General features: G+C 41.1%; 1 protein-coding gene across 3 annotated transcripts in view; it reads left to right on the top strand.

Annotated features, from left to right (window-relative positions):
- The first annotated feature begins 449 nt into the window (after positions 1-449).
- OSBPL8 (oxysterol binding protein like 8) overlaps positions 450-14278 on the top strand; it is an 85670-nt gene continuing 71841 nt past the window's right edge. For 2 of the 3 annotated variants that reach the window (XM_032105251.1, XM_032105253.1), the window contains exon 1: positions 450-572. The gene's annotated coding sequence lies outside the window, so the exon portion shown is untranslated. Of the gene's footprint in view, positions 573-12170; positions 12231-14278 lie in introns of those variants that run through there. The other variant, XM_032105252.1, reaches the window with a different exon arrangement.

Consider the following 14278-nt stretch of genomic DNA (forward strand, 5'->3'; position numbering starts at 1 on the left):
GTGATTCTGAGAACTCACATTTTGAGGTGACAAAAAAAAGAAAAAAAGCAATGCACGCTTCCTCTTGCGATGTTCATCTGACACCACGTTTCTCAGTTTTTCAGGCATGCTTCAGACCGCACTTAATTTCCACTGCAACCGCTTTTCGGCCGCCTAAGTTATCCCGTAACACCACGCGGGGTGACCGATACTGCGCTGCCGCGCTACCCCTGCATTCCGCGCAGCCCGCGGCTCCCACCGGCAGGAGCAGCGCCGCTCCCGGCGGCTCGCGGGCACCGCTCCCGGCGCTGCGGCGGCTCCCGCGCCCCCCCGCGCGCCGCTCCCGTGGGGCGGGGCCGCCGCCGCCCGCGCCTGCGCGCGCGCCTCCCGCCGCGGCGGATGAGCGGATCAGGCGGCGACCGGGCGCGGCCGCGGCGGGAGCGGGAGCAGCAGCGGGAGCGGTCGGTGCCGCGCGGGGCGGCGGAGCCCGCGCCTGCAGGGGAGTGGAGGGCAGGGCAGGGGTCCCGGCCGCCGCCCACCCGCACCGGCCGAGCGCCTCTCCGCGCCTCCCGCCGCACCCGCTGCGGGCAGAGGTGAGGGTAGCGCCGGCTCCGGGGCAGCGCCGCAGCCACCGCGGCTGCGGACGGGAGCGGGGGGCGTGTGACACGCCGGTGCCGCGCTGCCGAGTGTGCTGCCTCCCCGCCGGCTGCCGGGCGGGAGGGGCTTTCTGGGAACCCCCCGGCGTCTCCGGTAACGCCGGGCCCGGCGCTTCCCGGGGGTGGGTGTTGCTGGGCGCCGGGAGGGTTCGGCGCCGGCCGGGCTGGGTCCCGCGGGCGAGGCTGAGCTGGCTGTGGCGGCTCGGTGCGGTGTCGGGCCGGCAGCACGGCCCCGCGGAGCCGGGCACCGCGGCCGGGGGCTCCGGAGCCGCGGGCCGGCTGGTGCCACTCGCCGTGCGGACAGCCCGGGCCCGCCGGCCGCCGTTGGAAACCGGTCGCGTTAGATGCAGTTAAAATGTAGCTGCTGTGACTGCGGTAACCTCCTTCCCCTCACACTGGGAAAATAATCTTGTGCTGTAGCCGTGCCCTGGGGAGCGAAACGTAGTTACTGTCCCCGGTCCCGTGGCGCTGCCAGCTGCGCTTCTGTATCTCTATTAGCAGGCCTTGGAAGCGGCTCGCTTCCTAAAGAGCCTGGGCTCTACGGGGGCTTTGCTCAACGAACTCGGTGATCGTTCAGATGAGGTTCACACGGTTGCTTGAAATAATAGTCTTCACAAATTGTGTGTTGTAGCAGTGCGCTGTAAAATCCTTCTCCTGAAAGGAGGAAAGCCATCAATTCACTGTGTCACTGAAGATGTTTCTAACGTGTTTCATGCTGCCACTGTCCAAACAAAACAGAGTTCTTGGGACTGAGGTCAGGAATCCTTTTAAAAACAGCTGATTTTCATCTGGCAACTTCCATAACAGTAATCATTCCGACTTAATCATAGGAAATACAGATCTCTTTGATCTGTTAAGTGTTAATACAATCGGGGCCCTGCTAATGCTTGTTAATTATCAACCTCAGTTTTGAAGTTTTGAAAACACAGGAGCTGGTACTGACTTGTTAGTCCACAGTGAACATGATGGGCAGTAACAGAACTGTGTAAGGAGCGGTGCTTCCCACTTGTCTTTGTCAGCTCTTGTCTGGCGAGGGAGAATTTAGAGTTGATACAGTTCTGGTTTTAAATGATGCAGAAAATATGAGAAGAACATAATTGCACTCTTGGCTATCAAGTAGCTGTAGAAGGGACTGCTGAAATTTTCTGTGTGCTGTTTTGTTTTAGAATTCCCTGCAAACTTCTGAGGTCAGTTGTTGTGTTAGCCATGTACTAGTTTTTAATCAAAACTCCTAACCTTTGAAGTAATTTGTTTTGTGATTATACAACTTTCCAAAACCTGGCTATAGAGCTCTCCTTTCCAGATGCTTGTTTGATGTGTCTGCGTCAGAATTGAAACTATTTGGGGAAAAAGGAGATGTGTGATTGTGGTCACTTGGGGACCCTTTGGCTCCTCGTTATTTTTATTTTTTTTGTTGTAGAGTTGTGAAGATCACAGAATCATTTAGCTTAGAAAAGACCCTAAAAATCATGTTGTAAATAAACCAAATTTGTCAAGGCTGATGTAGCTTAGACCTGGCAATAAATAAATTTGTTTCTACTTTATTCATGGGTCAGGGAAAGAGCTCCTTTTAGACATGCTGCTTTGTCAAATTAGTTAAAAAATGACTTTTTAGTAAAGGGCCATTCAGCTCGTATTTCTGCTGCACGTGTAAACCCCAAGAGTACCTCAAACTCTGTTCCATAAATGCTTGTTGATGTTTGTTAACTTTTATCACACAAGGAGGAATTTTCTGATGCTGCAGGAAACAATGCTGGACTCGTACACTTTTTACAGAGAACTGAATGGGGACAGAAAGTCAGACTTCTGTACTCCTGTTCTTTTAATAGTGCTTGCTCTATTATCTCAGGTTTTGCTCCAAAGAGAAATAAAATGCAGAAATGAAAGGAAAATAATTTTGGGGGAAGGGAAGTTTACTGAAGATTGATTATTTTTAGGTGGCCTTTCCTTAAATTCTGTTGAAGTGATTGAGAAGGGTCTGAGGCAATGCAGCACTTAATCTTTTTCTTTTGTCTGGTCTGCTGTTACACTTTCAAATAAATGGTCGTGCAACTACCTAGTAAAAAAACTATGCATACTTTGTATTCTGTGAAGTTGTGTTCCAGGCTCCTCTCTGTCCAGTAAATCTTTGCATAGAACACTCAGCCAAGTTTTAATGAACTGTGTCGAGTCAGTTATTAGGCTTTCATCTCTTCACTGATTACTGTTTTACCACCTGCTTTCCCACTGCATTTCCCACAAATTCTGTTTCCTGAAGCACGCAGGAGAGTTTTCTAAATTTTCTTTTCTCCCTTCTCCCTTCCTGTGCCGTGTAATTCCTCTTGCTTTAGGCTGTCTGTCAGATAACTTATCTCTTATTGTCTTGGTCTTCTGTTTCAGAACAGAAAATAAATTTGTTGGAGAAATTACATAATGTTGTATACTTAAAACTTCCCAATGGGCCAAGCAATGCGGTTTGTTTTAGTTCTGTTTGTTTCTTTTTAATGAACATGCATAAAGCTCTACATTACTCAAATTTATGATTAAACACAGAATAACAATTTTTATTTTTCAACAAAATGGAGAATTGTGAAGGAAAACAGAAAAAGACCTTCAGTGAAGAAATAGTGATAACTGTAGAAAATAGCATAGTCCTACTCTCTACAAGTATGGGTTTTCTCCAGTCTGTATAATGTAATTAAAGTAGTACAAACACAGAAGTTGATGATCCTATTCTCCAAACTGTAATGTGAACATCTTGGTCAGGTAAATTGTGGTTCATGACAGAGTATTCTGTTAATGAAGATCTTGCTTCTATGGCAGATGTACAGTTGGGAAGCAGAGAACCAGTAGCAGAAACCTTTTTGAGGGAGATATTTGTGTAGTCACTGTTTCTACAGGAAGAGTGAAGCAGCGTAGTTCTTTGCCTAGGCTGTTTTGTTGAATTGGTGAGGAAGTTAAAAATACTGGTTCTAAGTGTCACACGATTCTTTAGATGATTTCCTGAGTGAGCTGCCTTTACTGTTTGGCTTCCCCCCCTCTCCCCCCCAGTGTTCTGATGTGGTCATAATGATGTTGAATTAGTTAATCTTTTCTGTTTTGTTAGACAGAAGTTGCAATTAGCTTCTGTTAGAACAGGTGGTTGATGCTAATACAGTTCAGAAATATATATCTGTTTAAGACAGAAGAAATTATGGGCACAGTTTTGGTCATTTGTTTTGTTGAAAAAAACCCAACCAACAAAAAAATCCCACAGCAACAAAAAATGTTTTTCCCAAAGCCTTTGATTCAGTTTAGAGGACTGTCTCTGAGTTTTGCTTGAGCGATTTCTTTTGCTGTTCTCTTCTCTTTTGGATAAAGTTGATAACCTCTGTGTTTAGCTTCAGCTGGTCAATAGTTCCCTTCCTTCCCTCTGCTGCCTGCAGCTTTCCCACTAATGCAGGGTCGTACTGTGGGTTTGAAGCTGGAGCTATGTGAAGGGCTTTGTAAGGCTCTTGCCTCTGTTGAGAGTGTGTGAACAAATATTGAGACAAGTGTGACTTGCACAAGTTTTCTAGTTATTAGAAGGTCTAGTAACCAGAAATTAGAAAAAATAAGTTACTGACTTTGAAAAATTAATACTTCATGGCATTGATAATTACTAGAGGAGATATAGCGTTGCTGCCTTGTGGACTAATTTGGACCTTGGACTTGAAGAATCTGCATTGTTTTGGAGATTTTTTTATGAATTAGCATCTGATCAAGGAGGTAGTTTCCCTGCCTAAGAAACTCCATCAGTTTAGATGCAGTAGAAGCAGCTCTGTGTAGCTTTATCTTAAAACATATGCTTGTCCAGCTTGTGGGAACAGCAAATTGCATGCTTTTCTGGTGATTTGTCTCATTTTGGTAATTTCATATCGTGGTAGAGAGCTTGGTGGAGCTTGATGTTCTGAAGACTGATACTGACTTTTAAAAGGAAGGCTTCTGTAGAGTGTTGGATCCTGTAAATGCAGCATGTGAAGTTCGGGAAATGGTGTTCATAATAGGCCACTGATTACCAGCAGATATGTTAAAAGCGTTTTATTCAGAGTAACTGGTCCTGGATTGTACACAATTGAAATCTGGAGCAGTATTTTGCTATATTTGTTATAAAACAGTGTTTATTTCCATCTGTACTCTACAAGAAGGAAATCTGTTGCAGATGTAACGTGTAGAGTAGCATAAGAAGCCTCTTGAGAACAGCTAAGACTGCTTGACAGATGGTAAGAGGCATTTGGGAAGTAAGATTTTCATTTTGAGGAAATAGCTTGGACTTCTGGTGCTAGGAGAGGAATAAATAAACCTCGTTTTCTTCACATTCTTAATTGTGGATGTAAGGTTTTATCTGAGCTTGTTCCCTCAGCACAGGGTACAGCACTGATCATTTATCCTCTAAAAATGCTACATCTGTCTCTCTGGAAGTTCTTAAGGTCACACTGACTTTGACACAGTATGGGAGTGTGTGTATCTCATCTTCCTTTTTTCCATTTAACCATTCATTCATCTGTTTGAAAGTGTTCTCATTGCATCTAAGCTTGAGCTAGCTCATATGCTATCTTTATGTTCAGACATTTTCCAGTGCATTAATCCTGTCACCCAGTGTTGGTGTTGCAGTACTGCAGAAGCTGTTAATCTGACTATTCAGTTGAGATAAGGGAAACCGGCATGTTTCCTTCCAGAGTCATCTTTTTCTTGCCTGCAAACAGAAGCCATGGTATTTTGAAGGTAATTTCAAAAGACCAGTGAGTTTCTTTTGAATAGGCTTGGACTTGGAAGTGCGGGTTTAATACTGGTCATTTAAACATGTGAAAAAAATTTTATTTAATTGAGTATTCTTGCTCAACTTAGGGAAGCATGCTTGCTGTAGGGAGACATTTTTTTGGTTGACAGTTTTAGCTATTTAAGGAATAACACATCAGAAGATAAGTGGGTGTTTTTAGAATTCACATGTTTAAAGCTGATAGTAAGCAGGTGGTCTAGTAAACTGAGTTGGGTACTTGACTGTGGCTTGGGCATTATTTATCTGTTCCTAAGAATTCCCAAGGTTTAATAAATTAAAGGATACATTCCACCCCAAAGTAATGAATAACACCCATGGATGGTTCATGTGACTCTTCAACCAGCAGAAGCGTCATTCCAAACCTGGCTTTGTCTCATGTACAGCAGGTCTTTTTCTAACTACCTAAGAGGGCCACGTCTCAGTGATTGGCATATTTTTCCTCAAAAATGTTCTTTAGATGTTGTATTTCTTAGAGATGATTTGAAGAGTTAAGGCAAACAATTTATTGCTTATAACTGGATAGTGATACTTGAAAAGAGAGTCATATTCTTGATACAAGATTTGTGAAAGCAAATTATGGATTTAGTTGGTGTCAAGTTCATGAATTATAAAAGATTCCTGGCTTTATTCTAAAGGTGAAGTTTGACATACAAAGATTCGTGAAACATTTGGCCAGGTACGCAGCAAGTTCATTTGCTTGAAATTTCATGTGGAAATTTTTTTATAATTGTGGCATCCTTTATGGGCAAAGTGGATACTTTTTTTTAGGTAAAATATGGGTGACATTTGCTTCGATATTGCATTGACCTAATTTTTTAGTTAATATATTCATATTTTGTGGTCTTGCAATCTTTGCAGGTTTTAAAAAGAAGTGTGGTAATGCAGTAAATCTGTGATTAGATACTCCTTAAATGGCACTGAATTGAGAAACTTGAAACAGTAGTTTCCCTGGTCTGGTTGCAGTGTAGTAGAAAAGATGACTTGGTATGAGGATACGTGGTGACGCATATAAGCTCTTTTCAGTACTCAATAGCATATTTTTTCTTTCTTTCTTGCATGTTTGGTTCTAGTGTAAATAGCTGCTTATGGGTCACTGTTTTTTCTTTGAACCAGGCCATGGCATGGTTTGTCTCTGCAGGGGATGAAAATACTGTAGAGTGTATGACGAGTTAGGGAAGAATACTGTTCACAGCCACATGAAGCTTTCAGAATAAATCCCTAGTTTGCCACCCCCTGTGCAAGCTGTTCCTTCCAGTCTTGTCTCAGAGGTGGCTGCCCGAGAGACCTGCAATGTGCGTGGGGACGGGTGGTGGAGAGGAGCAGGGTAGGAGTTTTGTTCTTTGTGCGGTGGGATGCTGGTGCTGCCAGGAGAAGAGGAGGCAGTTTATTTGCAGTGGAGGTTTTGGTGCAACTTGTGAACCTTTATGCTGCCATAGTCGAATACTGTTCTTTAGCACAGAAGGGATAGCTAGGATATTGTTTAGGCATTAAAGCAGTGAGTCTGCATAAACTGCAGTTTGTTGTTTGTCAGCTGTGGGACTCACATACAGCAGCACCATACTGTACCAGGAGAGCAGGTTTCCTATTGTTCCTCACTGGAGAACTAGTCTGGGAGAGGGACTGAAACATACTAGAGTTTGTCTGAAACTCTAAATACATCACAAATACAAAATCAAATATTTAACATGGCTGTAGAAGGTCTCCTTCCTTGCATGACTTTACCTTTGTCTAATAAGAGCTCTCTTACAAGGCTTTTGATGTAATCAGAGTTCTTGTGATATTTCTTTCAGTACTTTTTCCAGTGGAAAGCAATCACAAGAACAAGTTTATTTGTGTCTCTGAACGGAACTGAGCCAGTTTAGATATCCATTTAGAGCAGTGCAATTGATTACATAATGCAAGGAAAATGTTTTGGTCTAAACAGATGTGTTACGGCAATGCATATAATGCAGTCTGTATTACTTGGGCCTGACTTCTAAGAGTGAACCACTTTTTATTCTCCCTCATCCCCACCCTCACATGTGCAGTATGGAAATGAGGCAGCTTACCTGCTTGATGGAGTAATTTATTTGTTCTTAGGCAGTTTACCGTGGGTGCATCTCCTGCTTTACAGATGGGCACAGATAATCCTTGTGCTTCCTGTGTAGGAACATGTCAGTCGTGCTGACTCCTTGCCATCCACACCATGGCTGCTGAACGTGAAACTGCATTTGTGTGCTTTACTGAACGCTGCCTCCATAGAGTTACAACTGGGAGCTAAACTAAATGTAAATTGTAGGAGTGGTGCTGGGTGGAGGTGGTGTGAACCCCCGGAACTGCTTTGTTTCAGGCTGTGGTCATTTCCAGGTGAAGAGTACCTGTGAAGTCAACCAAGTGCTCTTTTCCCCTGAGTAGGTGGATGTATAATTCAATTTTTTTGGTAGAAGTTGAATACTCTGAGTAATGTTAGTGCTATCTTTTTTCCACAAGTCTTGGAAGCTGCTCTACTGCACTTTTTGAGGGACTATTGGACACTCAAGATTACTGGATTTTTTTACAAAGAAGACTGGGTAACTTTAAAAAAAGGATATGTATTTTAAGTACTTGAAACATGATGATTCTATTAATGCATAGTCCCTGCAGAAATATGGAATAAGGTATCCAAAGACATCAGATTGGTACCTAAGGGAAGTGTTAACTTTTTCTAGTATACCAGTTCTAGAAACAGAGGAGTTGTTCTGAGTTGAAACATTAACAAGATGAAAGTGACAAGACTTGGAAGTGGCACAGCTATTGCTCCTTTTTTTTTTTGAGGTTTTTTTTTTTGAGTGTTTGAGTAATTATGAATGTGTTTAATCCACGTCTGCAGGAAACATAGTTTGTCTAGATGCAGAGTTAAATAAAATAAAAGCTTAAGTATTATTTGTTGAAGATGTCAAATAACAGCTAGCGTGATTGAGAGGGAAAACTGCAAAGAAGTTCTGTAGACTTGGGCCATAAATAGGCATCAGCTTGGTGTAAATTCATTGTTTCTAATAGCTTGTTCTCCTTCTGGACAATATTGCCACGTGGAGATATTCTATACCAGCTAAACTTGGTTAATAGTCTGCACTGTAAACCTGGGACAAATGGAAAGAAAATTTGGCTTTGACTCATCTCAGTGGGTTTGTTACATGTACTATACAGCCACCATACATTTATTGTGGGTATAGTGTGCCAGACAATATAATTTTGGAAAACGTTAAATATTGCTAGTATGACTGTACAGTTGAGTAACTGATTATGCTGCAGCAGAAGATAATGCAGGCATGCGCTCTTCTCTTAATGCTCATTATTCTTAAAGCTCTCTTTCCTCTTTGGGAGGTGAAGAGAGAGGTCTCTGCAACAGGAGAAGTCATTTTGGTCTTGTATTGGGGAGCCAAAGGTCAAGGTCTACAAGAAGAAATTTCTGTATCAATATTAGTTTTTAGGCTGCATATTTTCCAGCTCTCCTGATGGCTGATCATGAATGATTCTCTGAATAAGAAATCTGCTCCTCTGCTCTTTCCATTTCTTATGGGGCACCTTACAATGCTTTGTGCTTCTGTTATATTGCCTTCTGATTTTTGTCCCTGATAATACACTTTTCCAATTCAGACAATGTCACAAAAGTTATGGTAATGTGAAGGACAGGGAAAGGAGGAGGATTGAGGAATACTGTTAAATTCTTACCTAAAGTAGCAGATAGGGTTAATTTAGTGTCACTGAACATCTGGCCATGCTTTTTGTAGCTGACATCTAACATAATTGAAGTGGATGTAATGTGCACATTACTAATGGAGGGGTATCTTTTGTGAGTGAAGACCACTTGCATCACTTTCCTAACCTAATGACATCTTCTCTGCCAATGTTGAGATGGCCTTTTTGCTTCTCTTCAGTCCATTTTTTCTGTGTAATTAGGAAGGTGAGGGCCTCCTTCTTGCTAGTTTTATTGAGGAAAAGACATCTGGGATTACTGCTTTTTCTTGTGAGATATGACCTGTCTGCTTTGTCTGCTGTTCCAACTACATTACCTGTTCCAATTTCACTGGATACTTACCATCTGTCTTCTGCCTTGGTCTCCTACAAAAATCACCATTAAAGTGCTGAAGGGAATTTTCTGTCTGATTTCTTGTAGCTCTAGGCACCATCTGACTAACTGTGACTTAGCTTTTTCAGGGGAGTATAGTTTTAGAAGACGATACGATCAATTAATATTGATACGGAAATTTCTTCTTGTAGACCTTGTTCCTAATACAAGACCTGAATGACCCTTATATTCTGTCCAGTTAGGTCAGACACTGTGAAGGACTACTAGCCTGGAGGAGGGTTTATTTTTTTCTCTTCCTGAAGTGATGTGCTTGCCCGTGTTACTCAGGCAGTGGTGTGTGCTGTCTGGATGTGATACATGGGCGTGTGGTATCTGCTTTACTGCAAGGACTTGCTGAACCTGTAGAACATAATTTGCATGTGTACATGTATATATTTGCATAGGAAAGAGTGTCCTAGCAATATATTAGAAAGAGAGAACCTCCTGTGAACTGCTAGCTGGCAAATCTCAGTGCAGGGCTCCCAGCTACGTCTTCAGCCTAACACAACAGTCGGGGTAGCTGTGACCTGCAGTCCTTCATCTTATTTGCAGCCTCCTTTAGAAAAAAAGAAGTTCTTGGTATGGGTAAGTAAAGCAACTTGGCTTATCTGTATGATGCAAATTGCAGACTTTGAAGGTATCTCTTTGCTTCAATTAATGTCTTTAAAAAAAAAATTCTAAATCGAATCTGCACAATACATAAAAAGTTACAGTTCTAACGCTAAGGGTCTTACTGGGCTGTCTGTTATGATCTGTTGGAGGCTGGAAGATTTATGTTACAGCACATATTTCCTCTGCTGAAATCAAAATTTTGTAATTTCTCATCAGTAATTGAAATGTACTCTTTGTGCAGAGAAGCCAATAAGCTAACATTTGGATCTTGTTTTGTACACAGAATTGAGGACCCCACACTAACCTACCTATAAAGATTTACTGCTTGTTGTTTTTAAAAACACTACTTTGATTCTAGATTGCAAGCCTTGAAAAGGGTCAGGATAAGCCTTAATGCAAACAGCTACACTAAAAGATGTGGGATGGAAAGTCATCAGAGGAAAGCATGGACTTGAGGCCTGGGATACTGGCAAGCAGAAAGCATTTCCTCTACAGAAATTACAATTCCATCTATTTAGAGAGCATGCAAAATTACTGAGGGTAAGCAGAATTTTTAAGACACAATTCTGAAATCATCAACAAGAATGAATGTTCTTCCTTGATGAAAAAAGTTCTCCTTTGATTAAAAAAAAAAGTCTACTAAGGCAAAGCAGCACCAAGCAGAAAGTTTATACATGCCAATCAAGGTAGAACGCAGAACAGGAAGCTGCCCTATAAAGTGAAAGAAAAACTGGCAAAAAAAAAACCTGAAAGAGTGTACAGATGGATCTGTACCATGTCTGCTACTTTATTTAAATATTAACTATACCCACTTACTGTCAGTGCTTCAAAGAACACCACTCAATATTTGTCTCCATGTGCTAACAGGAATATTTTTCTTTGAAGCTCAATAATCAGTTTTTTTCAGTGTCATCAGCTCTGTTTGGTTGTCAGCTTGGAGCAGGGAAACATACTTTCTTCTTATGTAAACTAAGAACTTGTGTAAGGAAATGAGGCTTGTGGTCTGAGAGGGCTTGTTTTTTGGTGGTTTTGCTTTGCTTTCTTTTTAAATTTGTAGAAGACCTCTGCTCTGGTCACTGTTAGATCACGTTACAAGTTGTGCTACTTTGGTGTTCAGAGACACATTCTTGTTGAATTAAAACAAGCTTTTGTACTTTTCCCCCTGTTTTTGGCTTATAAACAATATCTGTCTACTGAAGACTTAAAAAGTTTCCTTGTATATCTTAATGTTGATCTCTGCCTTCTTCCTAAACAGAGCTTGATCTGTGTCAGAAAGAAGGTTAAAGATCTGGTAGGTGGTGGTTATTTTTCAAGCTTAAGAAATCGATGGCTGCATGTTGTACCATTTGTTGAGTATAAATATTTATTTTTTGTTACTAATTGACCAGAAAAGAACTCTAATACCCTTTTTTTTACTATTTATTTTATCAGTTATCGAATTATATTTCATCTTTCTTCGTGACATGAAGAAAACTGGATTTTTTTTGTTTATCTTAAGTCACTTTCCTCCGTGATTGAGAGATTCTTTGTAAATATAACCTACTTATAAACAGGACTTGTGTTATCTCTTACTGTAAATATACTGAAGTAATCTCCATCTTATTAACTGCCATATTAGCAGCATAGATAGAATTGAGGCATGAACAGAATAAGGCAAAAGTCAACATTGAACTGTACTGTTTTAGTTGCTGTATTCTGTGAATGCTTCACAGTATCATGAGTAGTCTTTCATTCAAAAAGAGAAGAAATTATTTATCTTTACATCTTATGTAGATTGAATATTTGCCAATAGGAGTCTCAGACAAATATATTGTAGATGTAGCTTTGCCTATCTTCCTGCATATTTGTTCTTTTTTCCCTTACATGGATTTATTTCTGAACTCTGTTCCTGAATTATTCTGGATAATAATTTGTGGACTCCTTCCTCTTATTACAGGTACAAGAATTCATCATGCATCTGAAATGCTTACCAGCATGGCACTTCTCATGCTGTGAACAGTTAAAAATCATATCTTCCTGTCTTCTTCATCAGAACTTGCAACAGCATCTTATGGATCAGGCTGATGAAGATCCAGCAGAAAAATTAGATGGCTTAGTCTGCTTTTAGAAGAAGAGACCGGTAATTTTTCTGTAACACAGTGGTCTCTTGGTATTGCTGTGTAGCAACAGGAGGCTCAGGCTTTTCAAACTGCTGGTTCTTTTGGGCTTTGGGTTTAATTTTAAACTTCAGGAAGCTAAGGCTTGTTGCATTTTAAGAGAACAGTGTTAAGGGTAACTTCATTGTGTATTGTTCTTAAGAACTAAAGACAATGAGTTATAACTTTTTAAAAATTCTGTATATGGAATATTATCTGGCAGTTGACCTTTTGTGAATTTAATATGTAAAAAAGCATTTGTGCTGGCAGCCCAGGAACAGGAAAGGGAAATTAGAGTGAGAGCGTCCTGGTGTTGATCTCAATGTACAGTGTTTAAAAGTGATGGCTGAAACATGTCTGAGGTATCACAAGTAAATTTGGACTGTGATTCATTGTGGGCATTTTCTAGATATTTCTGTGGGTTTAAAAAAATGCATTAGTTTCCAGTGTTAGCTAACAATTTCATTTAAACAACTTGGTGGTTTTTTTGTGGTGTGGTTTGGTTGGGGGTTTTTTGACTGTTAGTTTCTTGTAAGTGATTAAGACATAAACTGCTTGTTTAGCAGATATTTCTATCTTACAAATGCAGGTTTAAGAAGCTTGGGTTGTCCAAATGAGTAGCATCTGTTGTGATTCATTTGGCTTTAAGGTGTTGGGGGAAATGTTGTGGAAGCAAGGTCTTGGCTTATAGAATAATTTTCTGAATATAGTTTAGTGCCTTCATAGAGATGGTGTTTGAATTTGCACCTCTGTCTGTAGACTTTCGGATGGAGGGAAGGAAGAAAGGGATGTGTTGGTTTTTGGTTTTTTTTTTTTTTGTTTTGTTTTGTGTGTTTTTTTTTTTTTTTTTTTTGGTTGGTGTTGTTTTTTTGTAAGGGAGCAGATGGTGTTTTAATGACTTGTAACTTGCTGTAGCTGACCACCTGCAATCTGCACAGTGTGTTCTGCAGCAGGGCAGCCCAGACAGGAAATTGTGGAGGAGCAAAAAGTAGTTGCTAAACAAGTTTCATGTGAAGTCTTAGAAAAGGACCTGAGTGAAGGAAGGTGTGCATGTTACCAGGGTTTTACACTCAGTCTGAAAGCTCTCACTGAATCCTCACTCCCTTCTCCAGTGTCAAGGGTCCCAAGAGTTGAGTGGTGGGGGAGAAGAAAAGAAATGATGAGGCTTTTTTATTACCACTCACAGGTGTAATAGGTGCAATTTTCCAACTCCACTTAGCATCTGTCCTCTTCTTGTGACACAATGCTGCTGTTGCCATCAGTACTGAACGAAAGCCCACGTGAGCTCTGGTCGCCTTAGTCACCATCCTGTTGCAGGGTCATGTTTGCTTGAAATTTATTCTGTGATTTAAAAAAAATGCATTTTATCTCCATGTTTGTCCTGCTGTAGTCATCTTTCAGGTGATGGCTCTGTGTCATTAACTGTTTTGGTTATAATTGTCTGACGATTCTCAACATCTTTTCTCTGTCCCAGCTTTATTCTATGTCCATAATACTTTTATCTTTAGCCCCATGCACCTCTCTCTCCTTTCACTTAAGCATATAGTAGCATATCTGTTTTTTTCTTCTTTGTTGCTGTCCTGCCTGTCTTAGCAATTCAGAAACCTAGCAGTGTTTGTCTATATTCTTGTGCTTTGCTTCACTTTCTCTGGAGAAAAATACACGTGTTCATGGATGGAGGCTTGCATGATGCATGAATATTTTACAGTTGTGAAATTTTAAATGTCTCTACTTGAATCCCATGCATGGCAGAGTTTGCTGCTTGCCTTGCCAAGATCATGCTATTGTAAGAGTGTGGGAGAAGCTGCAGTTCAGGTGCCTATGTCAACATCTCCTCCCTCCTCAAACAAATAACTGCAAGCATAAGCTATAAAGCAAAATTAGTAATACTCTGCTCCTCCCAGAACTCAGTCCAGGGAGGTTGTTATCAGCGTAAATTTATTTGCTCTGACCAACACTTTTAAGAGCCCTACTGATGATAGTCTGGTGGAATGCAGTGGTATCAGTCTGCTCTCCATTACAGCCTTGGAAT

Source organism: Corvus moneduloides, chromosome 4 (assembly GCF_009650955.1).
Source record: "Corvus moneduloides isolate bCorMon1 chromosome 4, bCorMon1.pri, whole genome shotgun sequence".
Classification (NCBI taxonomy): Eukaryota; Metazoa; Chordata; class Aves; order Passeriformes; family Corvidae; genus Corvus; species Corvus moneduloides.